The sequence below is a fragment of the Peromyscus eremicus genome, unplaced genomic scaffold (genome assembly GCF_949786415.1).
Source record: "Peromyscus eremicus unplaced genomic scaffold, PerEre_H2_v1 PerEre#2#unplaced_71, whole genome shotgun sequence".
NCBI lineage: Eukaryota > Metazoa > Chordata > Mammalia > Rodentia > Cricetidae > Peromyscus > Peromyscus eremicus.
In genome coordinates this window covers 736,004-757,581 of record NW_026734312.1, presented here as the reverse complement: position 1 = coordinate 757,581, position 21,578 = coordinate 736,004, and the positions used below count along the sequence as shown (strand labels likewise).

At 45.9% G+C, this 21,578-nt stretch overlaps 1 long non-coding RNA gene across 1 annotated transcript in view; it reads right to left on the bottom strand.

Moving 5' to 3' along the window:
• The window catches only part of LOC131901316 (uncharacterized), a 99,177-nt gene extending 96,400 nt beyond the window's left edge, over positions 1-2,777 (bottom strand). Inside the window, exon 1 of the long non-coding RNA XR_009376496.1 lies at positions 2,692-2,777. This is a non-coding gene — a long non-coding RNA (uncharacterized LOC131901316). The remainder of the gene's footprint in view (positions 1-2,691) is intronic.
• Between the last annotated feature and the right edge of the window lie 18,801 nt (positions 2,778-21,578).

Sequence of the window (21,578 nt, the reverse complement as noted above, 5' to 3'; positions counted from 1 at the left end):
AAGAGTCACCAAGCATTGCTGTCTGCCAGTGAGTACTAAGGTGTCTGAGGTCCCAGCTGTATGGGTGGCAACCTAGATCTCCAGTGTAGCCTGAGAGCTTTTAGAGGCAGTGTATTAGGACAGAGACAGTCCCTTTCCTGACAGCACAGGGTGAGGAAGTGTTGGTGAATCTGATGACTAAGTTTTGTCCTGCATGACATTTCCATCAATATGAAGGTCTGCAGCATCCAGGAAGTGACTTGGGCAAACCCCCCACCGCATTCCCTAAGTGCTTGTGGATAGTACCAGTTTTCCTCTGGCTCTGACAAAAGAGGACTGAAGACTCTGAAGCCAAGTTGCATTCTGTGCAACTGTGAATCATCCCAAGGAGATTGTTTTGTGCAGGGAGGCAGAAGAAGCAGCTGACCTCTGAGACACCCCCTACCTATAAAGGGGTGGGTGAATTGATAGCCACGGAGTGGGGTGAGACTCCACTGGGCTTTCAGATCCTGCTAGGGCAGAGTCTCTTCTGCCAGTCACTTCCTGAATGTGTATGCTTCTGTGTGCCAGGGTTGCCTGAGATGAAGCAGTGTGTAGGGCAGGTCCTGTCCCTTGGCTTCTGGAATCGGGTATTCCTGAGAGAGCTAATCTTGGCTTGTCAGTGTAATACACCATCTAAAAGGACACAGTACACCTCATGTCACTCATTTGTTCTGGGTTCAAACAAGTACACTTCCTAACCTCATTTTCTAGAAACTTTTATTTCTCATCTAATTGATTAGAGATCTTAGGAAGGGAAGAGCCATTCCCTGGGCTGTTTTTGAAAAGTGAGTCTTGATCTCCCTATAGTTAAGTAATGAAAAGGTTCTAATGAGGCAGAGAGAGAGACCTCTGGTTTTGTGAGGAGGAGGTGCAGAATGGTATCCCCTGTGCCCATGGGAATGCTCCTGGAAAGGGCAACTATTGGTTATTTAGGGAAGAGCTCAGTGGCATGTAGGTGAAGGCTGTTGGCAGTGACCCTAACAGTACCTTCCCTGAACATTCTATTCTACCCTGGAGAGCCCTGAGCATCCTCTTGATTTCACCACTGTTGAAGAAACACCAACTGCCATTTGGGGTGTTTTTACTGTGCCTCTGGGAGTCACAAAGACACATTGGTGAGACTGAGAAAGCTACTTGGGAGAGAGAATGGACAGTCTAGAGAAGAGAGAGAGGCAGAAGGAAGCTGGCCAACTGTCTCAGGGTAAAACATCAAGAAATAACTGTTCCGGGAAGGTACAGTGAGTTTTGTGCAGGGGATGGGGAGCTTCCTGGAGGAGGTAGGACTTGAGCTGGGCCTTCCAGTAATGGGGCTCAGCACCTGGGATACTTTGGGAAACAATGGGGCTATGCTGCTTCTCTAGGTTCCTAAATAGCAGTCACAGAGAAGGATTTCTGGGGTTAGTTTGGCAGAGATCTAGAAATTATCAAGTCTGCAGCTACTGTGCTAGGTGAGCTCCTTAATTTCATTCAGAGTGGAAACAGGGCATCAAGAGGCACAGGATGATAGATGAGAAATCTCTGTCAGGATAGAGTGTTACTGAACTTCACCCTCAGCAGATTCCTTTATGTTCCATGGATATCTAATTATAATAACAGGTATATTAACTCCCTTGGGCATTCACCAAGGTTCCAGCCATTCAGTTGCTCTTGGTACTAGACACAGATGGTCAAGGCTTGGTGCTGCTAAGCACTATGGACTCCAGGACTTTCCTGCACGACCTCAGATATGAGCTGAGGTTGTACTTCAAACCAGCATGGCTTCCAGGGCCCATGGGACTGCAGTGGGTGTTGAGGCACATATCTAGCCATTGTGATGGGGGACCCAGATGTGGCTTATGTGCCCCAGCTTGAAGATAGCTGCCCTGATCTTTCAGAGCTACTAAGGTTCCAAGCACTTCTTCTTCTCAAGGCCTCCACTTGGGACTTAGTGTAAGTATTACAGCTTTATGGGGAATGGCTTCCCCAACAGAAGTGTTACAGCTCGGCCCCAGCAGGCAAGGTTTCCCCAGTGCAAATGTAACAGCTCTGCTCTGGTAGGGGGAGGTTTCCCAATGCAAGTGTTACAGCTCTACTCTGAAAGGTATCCTGGAAATCAGGAGACAAGAAATTCCACAAAGTCACACCACACAACATAACTCACACAAGATACTTATTGAGATGGAAACCCCAAGAAGGTGGCTCCTCTGCTTTGGTGAAAAGCCACAGGGAACTGAGCAGAAGGCAGTCTATACAAGGGGTTTCTTGGGTGTGTGGAGCTTTCCAGTTTGGCCTGGATTTGATGAGACTTTTGTGAACTGATTTGGGGACAAGCTCAGAGATTGATAGGATTCTTATTCCTGGCCCAGGTCAGGGTCAAAATGTTCTTTCTTTGGCCCTGGTCTCAGAGCCTTCATGGTCAAGTTCTTTCCTTGGCCTTTTTACCCTAAACTTAACATTACCTCTCCTGGCCCTATGATATTCAATTATGTAAATACAGTTTTTTAATCTACCTCCATGAATGACTGGGAAGGCATCATTTCTACTCTCCATTCACTGAACAGGATCTGGACATGAACAAGGTGGAGAAACTGACCATTCAGCACTTGTCAAGAGGAAGAGAACACATTGGGATTCAGGAAGAAAGGAGAAGACCATATGCCACCCAAAACGTTGACAATGAGAACCACTCACTTGGCACTGGCACTGGGCTCTAGTCCTTGAAGGCTCCTTCTTCCCTGTGATCTCACATGACCCTTGCAAAGCAAATGAGCCACAGGCGACTGACATCATCAATGAAAGCTTTATGTTGTTCCCAAAGTACCTCCCTGCGTAGCAGCCCTCTGATCATAATGACATGTAGGTGTGTAATTTGTGACTGACCCAGCTCTCTCTGAATGTACTGCAGCTTCTAGCAGAGCAAGAGGGTTTGCTTGACAATTATCCAGTTTCTTGCAAGAGGCTAACTCTCCAGAACGACTTAGGAGTGATCACAGAAATCAACAATTAGATGGTATGTAGGTGGGAGTCTGGATGGATGGGAGGATGGTTATTTGGGTGTCTCTATGTTTATGGTTGGAAGGTGGGCACCTGCCCCCGCTGCCACAGCTTACCTGCTGCTGCTCAGCAGAAGAGTCACTGATCATCTCATGGGCCTCCTTCAAGAGCCTCTTCATCTCCTCACAGTACTCTTGCAGTTCAATCTGCTCCTTCCACAGCAGGCTGTTCTTCAGTCTCAACACATGTACATTTTCCTCCCGCTGAGTTCAGTCTCGAAGGACCTGGCTGTGGAGGTAACTGAACAAGCGCCAAAACATGGTGAGCCCCAGCCAGCCTCCTTTGCCCAAGTACCACCAGGGCTGAAAAGTCCCAGACTCCCAGACAGCCCAAGAATGGAGCTCTCAGTAGCCAAGCCAGCATCACTTAGATGAAGGCCAAATCCAGAGAGTAACCAAATTCCAGAAAGATTCAAACTACTTCTGAAAACCCTGATGTCAAAAGGGGTCCTGTCCCCCTAAGAACAGGGTGGAGCCCACACCTGTGTTTAACTGTCCATGATACTGGGAAAGCATCAGCAGGTAGAGGGCAAACACTCTCGGAAGGAGGGAAGAAGTCCCAACCAGAATCAATTCTGTCTATGGCTACCATGGAAACCAGGTCTGTGAAGCCCTGGTCAGAGCCCCAAAGGTACTAGGATACCTCACAATCTCTTCATGCTACAAAACATTTTTCTATCAAGGGTCTCCCGAGGATGGCAGGACATTGCTTGGAGGGGCTCAGTGTCTTTTCACACCTAGCAAAACTGAGTGCAAGAGGCACAAGGCCAAGAACCACAAGTCAGGCTGCTTGCTAACAGGCAGACAGGCAAGAACCAGAGCTCTCACTTGGGGTGAAAGAGAAAGATGGCAGAATCAGTCTCTCCCAAGATAAATCCGGCACATACCTGTAAGATACATTCTCCTCAATCAACTGTTTGACCTTGTTCACACCATCACTGATTTCCATGGGCAATTACTGCAAGTCCGACATCACCTGCTTATGCTCCTTTTTCAGAATCTCAAAAGAATTCAGCCTGTGGTAGGGCATGGCCCCTGGAGAAAAGGACCCCATGAACCCAGGCCACAAGGATCATATGGAATCAGGCTATGTTCTGGACTCCTCCGCCCCATGGAAGCTACAGCCTGACACGTATACACTGGGACCTCCTGGTGCTTATTAAACTTCCTATCATGTATTCAGGCCAGAAGAAGAAGGTTGTCCAAGGGAGTTATCCAAGATGCATGAGCACCCTGAGTGGACTTGGAGCTATATATTATCTACTTAAGAAGTTCCCAGGAGTTGGTGTCACATATCTGGTGCCACAGAAAACCTATGGTGACATTTTTCCTGTCTTTACCACAGGGATTCCCATCCCTGGGTACTCCTCCTTATACACAGAGGATCAGAGGATACATTGAGTATTTCCAGGGAGGAGTCTCAACTTCAGGAAGGCTTTATAAACTCCACAGGGCCCAGTGGTGGTGGCGCACGCCTTTAATCCCAGCACTCAGGAGACAGAGGCATGAGGATCTCTGTGAGTTCCAGGCCAGCCTGGGCTACAGAGTGAGTTCCAGGACAGGCTCCAAAACTACAAAGAGAAATCCTGTCTCGAAAAACCAAAAAAAAAAAAAAAACCCTCCACAGGGGATTCTAATATTCCATAAAAGTGAGAACAGTGGCCAAGCTTCTCAAAGTGGAGCTCCCTCGTGTCATCACTGGCATCCCCTGGAAAATGTGAAAATGGCAAATCCTCAGGCCCTGCCACAGACCCTAGACCTCCAGTACACACGCACCCTCATGCCTTTTAAAACACACACACACACACACACACACACACACACACACACACACATGCACACACACACACACACACACACACGCACATGCACACGCACAGGCACACATACACACACACACACCACATATACTCAGAATGCACATGAAATGCAGGGAGTTTGCACTGTCTCAGATTATAAGAAGAAGCTGAGAAAAGCCTCAGGCTATTACTTCCCCCACATACAAATGCACCACATACATTCAGGATGGCCATGAAATGCTGAGATGTGGAACTGCCTCAGAGTATAAGGAGGAGGACAAGGGAGAAGCAGTGAAAAGCATCATCCTTATAGCCACAAACTGAGATGGATGAATGGGACCAGGCCCCTCCAGCTGCTGCCAGGAGTCTTCAGCACACTATCATCTGCTGGTCAAGTACAAAGACTCACCACAAACTCACAGAACCTAGCATCTCCCACAAGCCAACACCTGCCAAGGCCTCTTGAAATGCATATTGAGAGCTCACACACTAATGTCCCTATCCCCAGACTGTAATTCAGGCTGCAGGCTCTGCTTTTCATTTGGATTAATTGAATGTCCTGTGTCTCCATCTCACACCTACCAGGTTCCAAATTCTGCCTCACCAGTGTACTCAGGAAAATTAGTTTAGGCACCAGGACACCCTGGAGGTTCAGCCTCCTGTTCCTCAGGAAAGCTTAGCTACACACTGTGGGGTCAAGATGGTCAGCAGAGAAGTGCACATAATGACTACCTGTTCTGCAAATCCTTGTCTGTATAACTGGCCAGGATCCCATGCAGTTCAATTTGCTCGTATGTTATACTCTGTAGGTGATCTGCTGCTCCTGCTCAGTGGAGGTTGAGGTTTGGGTTGGTGCCTTCCCAGTGGTCCCTGCAGGAAGATAAAGCAAAGTGACTGTACACTTGAATGGCATAGGGCCAGGAGAATCCATGCTAGTCCCAAGAGGAAGCCCCAGGAAGAGGAAATGCTAGGGACCCCAAAGAGTAGGGCAGCTATACTCAAATTGGTACCCATGAGCCATGTATTTGTCCTCAACCACAATGGATAGGCATGTGCCTCCCTCTCTATTGCAGTCCCCAGTCCTGGAAGGTATAAGATAGCCCAGCCATGTAGATTTGGAGGACAGTGTCACCTCATATCTGATGTGGTGCAGGCAAGTCCTATTGTCCCTAGAGCTTAGCAGTACTAAGTCCTCATCACATGTATCCAGGACCAAAGTATCTGAATGTCTGAGACTTTGGTGCATGGCTAAGAGAGTTTCTCTTTCTTCTTATTGGCATTAGATTCCCATGAAAACTGATGGAATCCACTAGGATGACGTGTAGCAACACCCTACCCAGAGAAGGACACCTAATTAGTTACCACTTTGCTCATGCTCTCCCTCGTTTCCACTCAAAATGAGATTAAGGATCATCCAGAAAAGCCACTGCAGGCTTGGCTGTCCCAAACTAACCATCAGAAATTGTTGACTCTGGCCCCACTTTTAGGCCACTCAGAGAAGCAGGATAAGCCCATTGCTTCCCAGAAGTTCCCAGATGCTAAGCCCAAGTACTGGAAGGCCCAGATCAAGCTCTACCTCCTCCATGAAGCTCCCAACTTCTTTTCATGAAGCACCGTTCCCTCTCCAAAACCACTTGTTTCTCCATGTTTTACACTGAGACTGAAGCCCAGCTTCCTTCTGCCTCTCTCAGGGACCCCCATGTTCTCCATTCTCTCTCCCAAGCACCCTTCTCAGACTTGCTGACATGTCTACGGGCAGTGAAAGAATACCCCACAGTCACCTGGTGTTCCCACAACACTGGTGACATCAAGAGAATGCCAAGAACTCCCCAGAGTATAATAGCTAGTCATGAGAAGGAATTATTGGGTTCACCAGCAGTAGCCCTCACCTACCTACAAACTACATCTTCTGCAATTCACTGGAAGCCATACTGCCCTTTCCAGGAGCCTTCCCAAAAACACAAGGGAAGATCTTCATCACCTCCTCATTACAAACCCAGGGATCTCTCTTTGCTTCATTAGAATTTATTCACTATTTCATATACAGGAAGTTGAAAACTCACTTCCAAATACATCCCAGGAAATGGCTCATCCAACTGGTGAAACCTCTAGTCAATAAACAAGAAAAAAAGGTTTCTAGGTAATTAAGTAAGGATGGTGGAGAGGAAAGTTTAGTCCCCTGAAAGCAACAAGCACCTTGTGGAGGATGCACAAGGCTGTTAGTGTGGTGGGAGATTGGAGGTGTCTTGTCTTATCAGAACAAAGATAAGTCCCGTAGTTGACGAAAATTATCCCTAACTTCAGCGGAATTCATTCCAGCCATTGTAGATACCAAAAGTGTGATTAACTAGTGACATGTCAGGCTGGAGATATAAGAACCAGGGTTCCCCAGGGGAGCTCTCAGACACAAGAGCAAACACTCCCATGAAGAATGATGGGCCATTCCTGCATTAAAGTTTGAAGAAAGATGAATGGCTATTGAGAGGCCACACAGAGAACTGCAAGGCATTTACAGAAAATCAAAATTTGTGATAATCATGAGGAGAGTATGTAGTGTGTCACTGTTGTGGTTCTTCACCTAGAACTACACAAAAGCCAAATTCCTTGAACTTGAGCCTACTGTGACAAAGCACATGCCCTTAGGAAAGGTGACACAGCCAGATTAAATTACAATATCCATCGGAGCATGAGGAGGGCAGGCAAAGGGCACAAAATGAGAGATAATAGGGGTCCTTTGCCCTAGACCTTCCCCAGAGCCTGACTTCACACTTGTAAATTTACTGACGTTCCTGAAATAAGGAGCAAGCACTAGTTCAGCCTGGATTGAAAATTCACCAGAAGTCTGGACTGTGGCTTTTGAATTATACTTGGTGAAACCCAGAACAAATGAGTGATGTGGAGTAAACTATGTCCATTCAGATGTCATATCATACTGATAATCGTGTTAGACAAGGTTAGGTATCTCAGTAATTCCCAATTCTAGAAGCCAATGGAGAGCCCCTGCCCTACACACTACCTCATCTCAGTTAAACCAGACATGCTAAAGGATGATCAAGGAAGTGACAGACAGATGAGACTTTGCCCTAGCTGGTTCTGAAAGACTAGACTTGAGTCTCTCCCTCTGTGGATGTCAGTTCTCGCATTTTCTATAGGGAGATGGGTGTCTCAGAAGTTACCTGGCTTCCCCTGTCTCCCTGCACATGGTGACATAGGGGGACAGCCTCCTAAGGCTTATTCACAGCTACAGAAGATGCACAAGCTTCAGAGCCCTCAGCCATGTCCTTTCCTGTACATAATCCTGGAGATAATTGGTACTCTCACAAGCACTTAAGTAATATAGGGATGCCCAAATCACTTGGATGATGCTTCAGAGTCTCATGTTAATGGAGAAGCCATGCAGTGGCAGAACATAATCACCAGATTCACAAGGGCATCTTCACTGGCAGCCCAGGACACCTAGATCCAGTAAGAAGGGAACAGTCTCAGTCCAGGTCTACTGAATCTGACAGTTCTCAGGCTGAACTGGAGAGCTGTGTGCCACCCACAGCTGGGAAGTCATAATCTTAAGGGGTCATTGAAAGACAGCAGCACTTGGTGCCTCAGCTCTGCTAGTGTGTACGATGTAAAGTAAGACAAGCTCAGGCTTTCTCAGGGTACTCTCCTGTCCCTGTTATTGCGGGCACACACCCTAAGGACTGCAGTGGGGGTGAAGTGCAATGATGGTACTGAAATCTAAAATTTTCTCTGTGTCTCCTTCCCCACTCAGAGTGAGACAGAGGGTCCCCAGCACAAAGGCTACAGTGTTGTCAGTTCCTGACTATGTCATATTAACCATCATGAACTCTTGATCTGGGTCTGCTCATTAGGAATCCAGAGAAGCTGGATAGGCCTATTGCTTCTCAGAAGCTGCCAGTTCCTGATTGACCCTGGAAGGCTCAAGCCCATCACATCCAGAAAGCTCCCCAGACCCTTTCCTGAACTCACTGCATCTTCCCCAGGACCACTGATTTCTCCATTCTTTCCAGTGAGAACTAGGGTCAGCTTACTTCTGCCTTTCTCTGGGATCTCCACAAAGTCCATTCTCTCTCTCAAGTAGATGCCTAAGTCTTGACAACATGTCTATAGGCAAACCGTATAGGCATTGAACGAACATCCTAAAGGCACTTGGTGTTGCTACAACACTATTGACATCACAGGGGATTCCAAGAGCTCTGCTCTCCAGGATACAATAGAATTCCCAAAGAAGGTACTCCTGATGTCACAAGGAACAGCCTTTGCCTCCTGGCTAATAAATTCTCCTTGAACTGACCAGAAGCTGAGATTTCTTTTCCAGGACTCTCTCCTGTGATACAGGTGAAGCCATTCAGTACCTGCTCCTTCTAAAGCTGGGAATTTTTCTCTGCTTCCTTAGAATCTTTTCACTACTTTACCCATGGAGAGTTGAACACTCCCTTGATAAGCACTGCCCAAGAATGGACCTTCCTCTCCTTAACAACCATACTCAATAATATGAGAAATAAAGTATTCAAAGGAATTAGATCATGATGATGTGGAGGAGCAGGGTTGAGTTCTCTGAAGTGAGCAAGCACCTGAGGAATGCTAAGGTTAAGAGAAGACAGCCATGGAGAATTTGTAAGTAAGCTGAGACTGTTAAGAGACCCAAACTCTTCTAGAATGTCCTCTCTTTGTGCCTGGTGTATTATCAGGCCTCTAGAGTAACAGAAGTTATAAAAATGATTCTCTATATTAAAAGGGGATTTGTTAGAATGACTTACAGCCTGTGCTCTAGCTAATCCAACAATGGCTGGAAATGAACGGGAAGTCCAAAAATCTAGTAGTTACTCAGTTCTTAGACTAAGTGTCTCAGCTGTCTGCAATATTATGATGTAATCTTACAGAAGTAGGCTCTAATGTCAGTGAAGTCATGGATGTGCTATCAAGGAGAGAGCAAGCAGGGAAAGAGTAAAAGCTTCCTTTTTCCATGTACTTATATAGGTTTCCAGCAGAATTAATGGTTCAGATTACATCTGGATTAAAGATCTGAATTAAAGGTGTGACTTCATTCCTCAAAGTTCCACAATAAAGTAGTTCAAATTAAGCAGAAATAGAACACAGGTATTTCCTCTATTTTCGGGTTATATTCTTCCCAGATGCCATCATGTTGACATCTAAAAATAGACATCAAAGTCTTAATCCTATCTACTAACATTCTTGAGCAAATGGCTCCATCAGAGATGTAAAGGAAGGAGTGGCAATAATCACCCGGTACATGGGAATCAGCTGTAGATCTCATGGTCATGATGACTCTCAGTGGCTGTGTTATGGCCATGCATGGCTAAAATAGGATGAAATTCCAGTCTGTGGTTTCTTGAGTAAGAGGGGAGCAGCAAGAAACCCAGTACTTTCAGAATCTGGTCTTTCTCTATAATTGAAGATTTGAAATTCAAATAATAATGTTTTGTTTGATAGCAACTCTGGTTTTAAAAAACAGTGTCCATAGGTAGCAAATGGGTGCTCTTTAAAGAAAAAGAAGAAAGGCCTAAAACAACAGCACATTGGATCTGTCATAAAGAGGAGGGTGTCTAAGACCATGTGAATTTTGACTTGAACTCTTCCAGACCATGTATTGCTTACTCCATACATCCTGTGATGGGAAAAAACTCCTTCCTAAAACAGGAAGGACTGTGATGACTACTGTGTGGTCTTCATTGTCATCAACAGCTAGATGCCTCCTATTGCTTTCAAAGCAAAAATGGTTCCTTTAGATTTGAAATTTCTCTAGGGTCATACAAGTGGGATTTCAGGCAACAGCACCAGAATACAAATCCTACTCCAGAGTTGACACCACCATGATGAGCACTGTAGTGTGTGTCACCAAGAATACTGGCATTGCACAATGTGCCTGGTGCTGCTTCAGAAACTTGCAACATGTATAATTCTAAAAATGGGATGCAGCCTTCTCCCAAATCAAGCACATTTGACTCCTCCATTTCTTTAGAATATAATCTCTGGCAGGCAGATGACTGACTCAGGCTTGTATTGGGACCTAGCCTCTGTAGTAAAGGGCAGGGCCTCTGATGGGAACTTTTCCACCAAAACACTTGAAGAATGGTCAAAGCTGCTGGCAGCCAACAGCTACTCGAAATGTCCCCGCTACAGTATCAAGCACCATGGCTAGGCATGTGTCTCCCTCCCTAATGCAGTCCCCTGACTCTGGAAGGCATAAGCTAGCCTAGCCAAGTAGACTTGGAGGACAGTGTCAGTTCATATCTGATGTGATGTAGTAAGTCCTGTTGTGCCTAGAACTTAGCAGCACCAAGTCCTAATCATACTTCCCCAGGACCAAAGCATCTGAATGTCTGAGGTTGTGGTAGATGGCCAGGGGAGTTTCCCTCCAGGACCAAAGCATCTGAATGTCTGAGGTTGTGGTAGATGGCCAGGGGAGTTTCCCTCCCTTCTTTTTTTTGGGGTTTTTTTTTTAGATTTATTAATTTATTATGTATACAGTATTCTGCCTGCATGTGTCACTGCAAGCCAGAAGAGGGCACCAGATCTCATTACAAGTGGTTGTGAGCCACCATGTGGTTGCTGGGAATTGAACTCAGGACCTCTGGATGAGCAGTCGGTGCTCTTTTTTTTTTAAATTTTTATTTTGCAATACAATTCAGTTCTACATATCAGCCACAGATTCCCTTGTTCTCCCCCTTCCTGCCCCCTCATCTTCCCACCAGCCTGCCCCCCATTCCCATCTCCTCCAGGGCAAAGCCTTCCCTGCAGACTGAGATCAACCTGGTAGACTCAGTCCAGGTAGGTCCAGTCCCCTCCTCCCAGGCCGAGCCAAGGGACCCTGCATAGGCCCCAGGTTTCAAACAGCCGACTCATGCAATGAGCACAGGAACCGGTCCCACTGTCTGGATGCCTCCCAAACAGATCAGGCCAATCAACTGTCTCACCCACTCAGAGGGCCTGATCCACTTGGTGACCCCTCAGCCATTGGTTCATATTTCATGTGTTTCCATTCGTTTGGCTATTTGTCTCTGTGCTTTATCCAACCTTGGTCTCAACAATTCTCAGCTTGCCAAAGCCATCAACATTAAACTGACAGAAATAATCTTGCTCACCAACATCTCTACCCTCCATGTTGTAGTACCCCTCACAGGGGCCACTTGCTGTTAAATGTCAGGGTTCTCAGTAATTCTTGGCTCAGGTTTTCTGTGTCTCAAGCTCATTTTTGATGCTTTATTTTCTTCAGGAGCACTAAGTCAACAGACCCACAGATCTAATGGGGGCTGGATCACCTGGAAGACAGCTGGTATTTTCCTCACTGCTGAGTTCACCGCTATAAAGGTCTCATGAGGAGGAGGCCTTGATCTGAGAGTATAGAATGTCATAGGTTCAAGGCATCTGTGGTTTCTTTGGCCTCCTCAGTTCTCCCAAGATCTGCTACATGAGAAGGAAAGGCAATCAGACCCAGAAGCAGCCTGGCTGGGCCACAGGCCAGAAAAAAATCAAGGCCTATTCACACTGGAAGCCAAGAACAAGAGCCCCCAGTCTCCCACCAATGCCATGTTTTCTGGGCATGGGATGCAAGGGTGGCTCACTTGCCTGTGAGACTTAGTGCTCCTGCTGCAGCAGCTCTGTCTGCAGGAGGCTCTCACCCTGGGCTGTGGCCTGTTCCAACTCAGACTGGAGATTTTCTGACCTAGAGGAGAAACCCAGTTAGGGAACAGGCCTCGTGGGAACCTATGATGTCAGTTATTGAGCCTGAACCAGCTCTAGTCAGCTGGACAATCCAGCATGACCTTTCAGCTGAGGTCATTCCCTGAATTCCCCAAGGGAGAAGGGTCAGAGTCCACCTGGGCCTTGATTTTTTTCTCAACTTTTGAGCTAAGAAATACACTGTGCTGGGCAAGAAAATACAGCACATTTCTCCAGTTGTCAAGATACATTTTTTTAGAGAAAATAATAACAGTGTAGCAATGTCTGAGAAACAGTTCAGGACAGATAGGCATGGCCTTGATTAGATACCAGGTGAATGTGAGAAACATGGGAAACTGAATGTAGACCCTCTAGGGGATCCTAAAAAGTAAAAGCAGTGAAGGATCTGATTATTCCTTCAGTATACAAACCTGCTAAAGTTCAACTCCTAAACTTCCTATAACAGAAGAATCTTTTCACAAGAAACAGATTCACACTGCAGAGAACCTGTAATCTGCAGGACTGTGCTGCATGCAGATCTGTGCAAAAGTATGAGCTTCACTCTAAAGGTGATGTTCTAGAAGGAAAATGAAGTGGCAGGAGCACACACTGTCCTGCTCAACTAACTCTCCTCCTGCAAGGCTGAGGACAGCCACAGGAGATTCGTGGTGAGACACAGGGGAAAGTGAGAAGATTCCAGAGAGCTCAGATGGGAATAAGGGGTAGACACTACCCAGAAACACTAAGGATCAAACATAGTGTTTCCTGGAGAAGTTCTTGATGACCGGGCCAGTACAATATCCTGAGGTGGTTTTTCTCTGGCTGTGGCTGAGAACTATTCAGGTGGTGGGGATCCTAAAAGGACAGAGATCCAGGGACAGGTGATGTACATGGTTCTAACCATTCTTCCCAGCCTGGGCTCCCACATCATTTCAAAGACATTGAAGTGATGTTGCAGCTTTTCTGCCAAGTCCCCTTGTTGGGTGACCAGCTCCTTCTGCTTCAGCAGGTCCTTCAGTCTTTTATCCAGATTCTCTTGCTCCTGTTCATTAGAAGACTGTGTTCTCAGTGGAGGCTTGCTCACTCACATGCACACACAAAATCATGAACACACACAAGTACATGTGTGCACACATACAAGCACACTGTAATGCACTAACATGTTTAGCTTCACAGTTAATACTAACATAAGGAGCAACCACCAGGGATACTAATGAAAAGAAGGTAAACCTGTTGGATGAGAGAAGAACACAGAAGGCATGAGAGATAGGCAGTTTAGTCACTGAAGTGTCTATCCTTCGATCTAATGCACAGACAGGTGGCCCTCTGGGGTCCTGGACCATTAACAAAGTCTGCTTAAGAAGTTCCCCAGGCTGTGCAGTATAGGAATGTTCCCCAGAAAAGGACTACTGGATGGTCATGGACTAACCCACTGGTCTTGTTCACTGTTTCTCAGTTGCCCGCAAAGTGAGCAACTTCCTTCAAAAGGGGCTCCCTTTACCACAGGTTGCCTCACTTTGGACCCAAAGCAAAGAGCTCAGGAAACTAGAAAATCTCCATAACCAGGATCCAAAAGAAACAGTTCCTTCCTGTGAGGTGTTTGTGCCAGGGAATCATTTGAGTAACAAATGGCTGACTAAGTCAGTACCAAATGGTTTTATGTATTACTTTATGCTGAACAATATTCCATGAAAGAGCTCAACCACAGTGCACTATTCCACTCAGTGAATGATGGGCATCAGGAGGCTGCTCCAAGGAGTGCTGATAAAACCTTGATGTCCCCTAGCTATGTTGGGACTATCTGGACACCTACTTCATGTTCTGGAATCACTGGGTCACCTGGGGATTGCAATTCAAGTTTCTGAAGACTTGTGTGTAGCTTCTCACTGTGCTATACCATTTTACATTACCAGCAATGTCTGAGCGTCCTCATTTCTGCAAACCCTCCATGATGCTGATTTTAACTCAGAGTAAACAACTTTGAAGAAAAGCAGATACTGAATGTTACAGACATAGCACATGAGGAGTAATTTAGACCCTAAGGAGCCAAAGTGGGGAGCACTGAGACAGCCCCATTCTCACACCACAGCATGCCTAGGGAACTTCTGCTGGACTGAGATGCAGCTGGAAGCACACTGCAAGTCAGAATCTCTCAAGGACTAACATGCAGGCCAAGCTCCAAGGCCAAGGTTAACTGAGCCAAGGTTAGACAAAGGGAGAAAGCAAGTGGTAGCAGGCAATGTGGATGAGGACAAAACAGGACATAGAGAAGACACAGCAAGCCACCTGACCATTGAGTGTGCAGTCACCATTCACTCAGAACAGACAAGGACACAAACCCTCAGCCAGGTATCCTATCTCTCAGACACCTTGATTTGCCACAGTGGCCTCCTCCTAAACTTCATGTACCACATTCCTTTGGTTTGCTCCAAGGATTTCTGGGCAGATAAATATTTTTGTCTCTACAAATACCTGAAAACCATTGAGGTACAGTAGTTTTTGTCCCTTTGTTCTAGTGAGCTAGGAGGACATGCGGAAAGATGGGCAGCAGCATATATTATTTGATGGATGCCAAGAGAGGGGGCACAGTACTTTTTCAACAAAGTTGGTTCCATCATCATTAAAGATGAGTAAGTGAATATATAAATATGTAGATATAAAAACAAATAAGAGAGTTTAAAATCCACAGTAAAAACACACACCTGGACCTATAAGCACATGTACTCACAAACACACACAAATACTTATCCCTATACATACAGGAAACGTGGACACACATATACAGTCTTCCACACATGGTCATATACACACACAAAGGAACACTACCGTGTAAGCAATAGACAGTATTCACACAAACACACACACAGAGGAGAAGTTCACACACACATACATACAGAGATGCACAGAAAAGCAAAACACACACACACACACACACACACACACACACACCACTCAAATACTTGAGGAACCTAGAATGGTCAATGAGAAGACTGCTGCACCTGTTCTGATGTAGGGTGAGGTAGTGTGTCCTCTGTGCTGTCTACAAGGCTCTTACACCCAGCAATGCACTGCTACCTCGGCCTGCACTTACTTTTCCTTGAATGAATTTTATCCATCACAAAACTCACTGACACCACAGGTTCCAAGTTGACCCGTCATAGTCTTTTCAATAAACTTATCCTGGCTTCTCCACAGATGACCTTGATAGCCCAAGAAAAATAAAGTGACCCACGGTCAATACCCAGGAAATTTTCAACAGATGACAGTGCATATGATATGAATTCAGCCCAGTGTCAGTCAGAAGGAGGCCAGTGACATCACCTGCAGTGCTTTTCAGGAACACAGCACTCTGCACAACTATAAGAGAGAATCTGTTCTGAGACACAGACATGCACATGATATAGTCAGCAACACAATGTCAGCAAGGAGATGCACTGTGGGATTCCGTGTTGAGAAGCCAGAGACAAACCAGACATTTCCTGTGGTGTTAGCTCTGTGCAGTGAAAGGAATGAAGCCTACTGTTTATTTTTAAAATAGCTGTATTGTTTGATTTTTGTTATTTATTAGAGAACACATTAGCATCAAAACATTAAAGTAAACAGACGAAAGAGAAAACAAATGTGTCCTTCCTCTTTCTGAGCAATTTAAATGTGTAACATTGGATTAGACAAAACAAGACAGAAGGTCTACCTTGGAGGACAGGAGATCCAAAGAGTGCTGGCCAGCTAGATTAGCCCAAAGAGAAAATTTCAGGTTCAGTGAAAGACCTGGGCTCAAGGGAATAAGGGAGTGAGCAACAGATGACAACACGGATTTCATTATGCAGCCTCAGAACACACACACCAAAGTACATATTTACACATGCCTGCATAGATCACAACAGACCACAGAAATCAGAGTGAGCAGAAAAGAATAAAGAAGATATCATGCTGTATGAACAGTTGAATAAAATATGCACATCAGGTGTTTCAACTGACACCCACTATATGGCTATCCATCTCTTGGGGACTAAAAATTCCTAGGAGAGCACACAAGTTATTCAGACTCTGTTGAGGTGATAGCAGAAAATGTACTCATATAGTGTCAAATCAGTCATCCTAACAATCAGCTTGTCAAAGTCCTCCCACATCTATGGGCATCCAGTCAGCTCCAGACTGGAAGCTCCAGGATGGGAGAACTGTCCAGCACCACACACAGAAAAAGGACTGAAAAGGTGGTATTCAGGTTTCTGTCACTATGAACCAAGAGCTTGAAAGAGGAAGAGAGCACACTGGGATGCAGGAAAAAAGGAGAAGACCACATGCCACCCAAAATGTTGACAATGAGAACCACTCACTTGGCACTGGAGCTGGACTCTAGGCCTTGAAGGCTGCTTCCTACCTGTGATTTCACAAGACCCCTGCAAAGCAAATGAGTCACAGGCCACTGACATCATCAATGAAAGCTTTGTGTTGTTCCCAAAGTACCTCCCTGCATAGCATCCCTCTGATCATAATGACATGTAGGTGTGTGATATGTGGCTGACCCAGCTCTCTGAATGTACTGCAGCTTCTAGGAGAGCAGGAAGTTTGGCTTGACAATTATCCAGTTTCTTGCAAGAGGCTACCTCTCCAGAAAGACTCGGGAATGATCACAGAAATCAACAATTTGATGGTATGTAGGTGGGAGTCTGGATGGATGGGTCGATGGTTATATGGGTGTCTCTATGTTTATGGTTGAACAGGTGGGCAGCCTGCCCCCACTGTCTCAGCCTACCTGCTGAGGGTCACAGATCATCTCATGAGCCTCCATCAGGAGCCTCTTCAGATCCTCACAGGACTCTTGCAGTTCAGTCTGCTCCTTCCACAGCAGTCTGTTCTTGAGTCTCAACACATGCACATTCTCCTTCCAATGAGTCCAATCTTGGAGGATCTGGCCATGGATTTAACTGAAAATCCACAAAAACATGGTGTGTCCCAGCCAGCCCCCATTTGCCCTATCTACGTCCAAGTACCACCAGTGCTGAAAAGTCCCAGATGCATGGAGAGCCCACAAATGGAGCTCTCAGTAGCCAAGCCAGCATCACTTAGATGCAGGCCAAATCCAGAGAGTAACCAAATTCCAGAAAGATTCAAACTACTTCTGAAAACCCTGATGCCAAAAGGGATCCTGTGCCTCTGAGAACAGCGTGCAGTCCACACCTGTTCTTAACTGTTCATGATATTGGGAAAGCAGCAGCAGGTAGAGGGAAAACACTCTCAAAAGGAGAGAAAAAGCGCCAACCAGAATCAGTTCTGTCTATGGCTACCATGGAAACCAGCTCTGTGAAGCCCTGGTTAGACCCCCAGAGGTCCTAGGAGACCTGACACTCTTCATGGTGCAAACCATTTTTCTATTAAGGGTCTCCCAAGGATGACAGGATATCTCTTGGAGGGATTCAGTGTCTTTTCACACTTAGCAAAACTGAGTTCAAGTGGCACAAAGCCAAGGACCACATGTCAGACTGCTTGTTAAGAGGCACACAGGCAAGAACCAGAGCCCTCACTTTGGGTGAAAGAGAAAGATGGTAGAATCAGACCCTCCCAAGATAAATCCCGCACATTCCTATAGGACATTCTCCTCAATCAGCTGTTTGACCTTGTTCACACCGTCACTGATCTCCATGGGCGATTTCTGCAAGTCCGACATCACCTGCTTATGCTCCGTTTTTAGCATCCCAAAAGAATTCAGCCTGTAGTAGGGCATGGCCCCTGGAGAAAAGGACCCCATGAACACAGGCCACAAGGATCATATGGAATCAGGCTATGTTCTGGACACCTCAACCCCATGGATGCCACAGCCTGGCACTTATACACTGGGACCTCCTGGTGCTTATTAAACTTCCTATCATGTCCTCAGGACAGAAGAAGAAGGTTGTTCAAGAGAGTTATCCAGGGCTGCATGAGCACCCTCAGTGAACTTGGAGCTATAGATTATCTACCTGAGAAATTCCCAGGAGTCTGTGCCACATATCTGGTGCCACTGGAAAACTATAGTGACATTTTTCCTGTCTTTACCACAGGGATTCCCGTGCCTAGGTACTCCTCCTTATACACAGAGGACCAGAGCATACATTGAGTATTTCCAGGGAGGAGTCTCAACTTCAGGAAGGCTTTATAAACTCCACAAGGGATTCCAAAGTTCCACCAAAGTGAGAACAGTGGCCAAGATAAAGCTCTCTGGTGTTATCACTGGCATCCCATGGAAAACATGAAAATGGCAAATCCTCAGGCTGTGCCACAGAACCTAGACTCCAAGGAGTACACACACATACCCTTGTGCCCTCTAAAACACATACATTAACACACACACACACACACACACACACACAAACACACACACACACACACACAACATATACTCAGAATGCACATGTAATACAGAGAGTTTGCACTGTCTCAGAGTATAAGGAGGAGCCAAGAAAAGCTTCAGGCTATTACTTCCTACACAAACAAAAACACCACATACAGTCAGGTTGCCCATGAAATTCAGGTAGGTGGAATTGCCTCAAAGTATAAGGAGGAGGACAAGGGAGAACCACTGATAAACATCAGACCTTCTAGCCACAAACTGAGATGGATGAATGGGACCAGGCCCCTCCAGCTCTGCCAGGAGCCTTCAGCACATAATCATCTGTTGGTCAACTACAAAGACTCACCACAAACTCACAGAACCTAGCATCTCCCACAAGCCAACACCTGCCAAGGCCTCTTGAAATGCATGTTGAGAACTCACACACTAATGTCCCTATCCTCAGACTGTGATTCAGGCCACATGGTCTGCTATTCATTTGGATGAATAAGAATAGCCTATGTCTCCATCTCACACCTACCCAGGTTCCAAATTCTGTGCACTCAGGAAAATTAGTTTAGGCACCAGGACACCCTGGAGGTTCAGTCTCCTGTTCCTCAGGAAAGCTTAGCTACACACTGTGGGATCAAGATTGTCAGCAGAGAAGTGCACATAATGACTATCTGTTCTGCAAATCCTTGTCTGTATAACTGGCCAGGAATCCATACAGTTCAATTTGCTCATATGTTATACTCTGTAGCTGAAGGGTGAGTTTCTCCAACTTTGTCATCTGCTGCTCCTGCTCAGTGGAGGTGGAGGTTTGAGTTGGTGACTTCCCAGTAGTCCCTGCAGGAAGATAAAGCAAAGTGAACTTGTACACTTGAATGGCATAGGGGCAGGAGAATCCATGCTAGTCCCAAGAGGAACCTCCAGGAAGAGGAAATGCTAGGGCCCCACTGAGAACCACAATAGGTCAATTATCCTCAAATTAGTACCCATGATTTATGTATCTGTCCTCAACCACCATGGCTAGGCATGTGCTTCCCTCTCTAATGCAGTCCCCCAGCCCTGGAAGACATAAGATAGCCCAGCCATGTAGATTTGGAGGACAGTGTCACCTCATATCTGATGTGGTGCAGGTAAGTCCTGTTGTCCCTAGAGCATAGCAGTACTAAGTCCTCATCACATGTATCCAGGACCAAAGTATCTGAAAGTCTGAGACTTTGATGGATGATCAAAGGAGCTTCCCTCCCTTCTTATTGGCATCAGATTCCCATGGAAACTGAGGGAATCCACTAGGATGAAGTGCAGCAACACCCTACCCAGAGAAGGACACCTAATTAGTTACCACTTTGCTCATGCTGGCCTTCCTTTCCACTCAGAATGAGATTAAGGATCTCACAGAAAAGCCACTTAAGGTTTGAATATTCATGTCTCTCTGAAACTAACCATCAGAAATTGTTGACTCTGGGTCTGCTCTTAGGGAACCCAGAGAAGCAGGATAAGTCCATTGCTTACCAGAAATTCACAGATACTGAGTCCCACTACTGGAAGGCCCTGCTCAACTGCACCTCCTCCAGAAAGCTGCCACCCCCTCCTAGGACTCACTGTTTCCTCCCCAACCATTTATTTCTCAATGTTTTACACTGAGACTGAAGCCCAGCTTTCTTCTGCCTCTCTCTGGTCTCCCATGTTCTTCATTCTCTCTCCCAAGCAGCCTTCTCAGTCTTGCTGACATGTCTATGGGCAGGGAAAGATCACCCCACAGTCACCTGGTGTTCCCACAACACTGGTGATATCAAGGGAATGCTAAGGGCTCTCCAGAATACAATATCTCTCCCCAAGAAGGAACTATTGGGTTCACAAGCAGTAGCCCTCACCTCCCTACAAAGTATATCTTCTGCAATTTACTGGAAGCCATACTGACCTTCCCAGGAGCCTTCTGAAAAATGTAAGGGAATACCTTCATCACCTCCTCATTACAAACCCAGGGATCTCTTTTTGCTTCATTAGAATATATTCACTATTTCATGTACAGAAAGTTGAAGACTCACTTCCAAACACATTCCAGGAAATGGCTCATCCAACTCGTGAAACCTCTAGTCAATAACACAAGAAAAATAGTTTCTAGGCAACTAAGTAAGAATGGTGGAGAGGAAAGTTTAGTCCCCTGAAAGCAACAAGCACCTTGTGGAGGATGCACAAGGCTGTTAGTGTGGTGGGAGATTGGGGGGTTCATGTCAGTACAAAGATAACTTCCATAATTGATGAAAATTACCCCTCACCTTCAGTAGAATTCATTGCAGCCATCATAGCTACCAAAAGTGTGATTAACTAGTGACATGTCAGGCTGGAGATACAAGAACCAGGGTTCCCCAGGGGAGCCCTCAGACATAAGAGCAAAAACTCCCATGAAGAATGGTGGGCCATTCCTGCATTAAAGTTTGAAGAAAGATGAATGGCTATTGAGAGGCCACACACAGATATGCAATGGCATTTACAGAAAATCAAATGTGTCATAGTCATGGGGATAGTATGTAGTTTGTCACTGCTGTGGTACTTCACCTAGAGCTACATGAAAGCCAAATTCCTTGATCTGGAGACTCCTGTGACAATGTGCATGCCCTTAGGAAAGGGGACACAGCCAGCTTAAATTACAACATCTACCTGAGCATGAGAGAGGCAGGCAAAGGGCACAAGCGGACAGATTATTAGGGG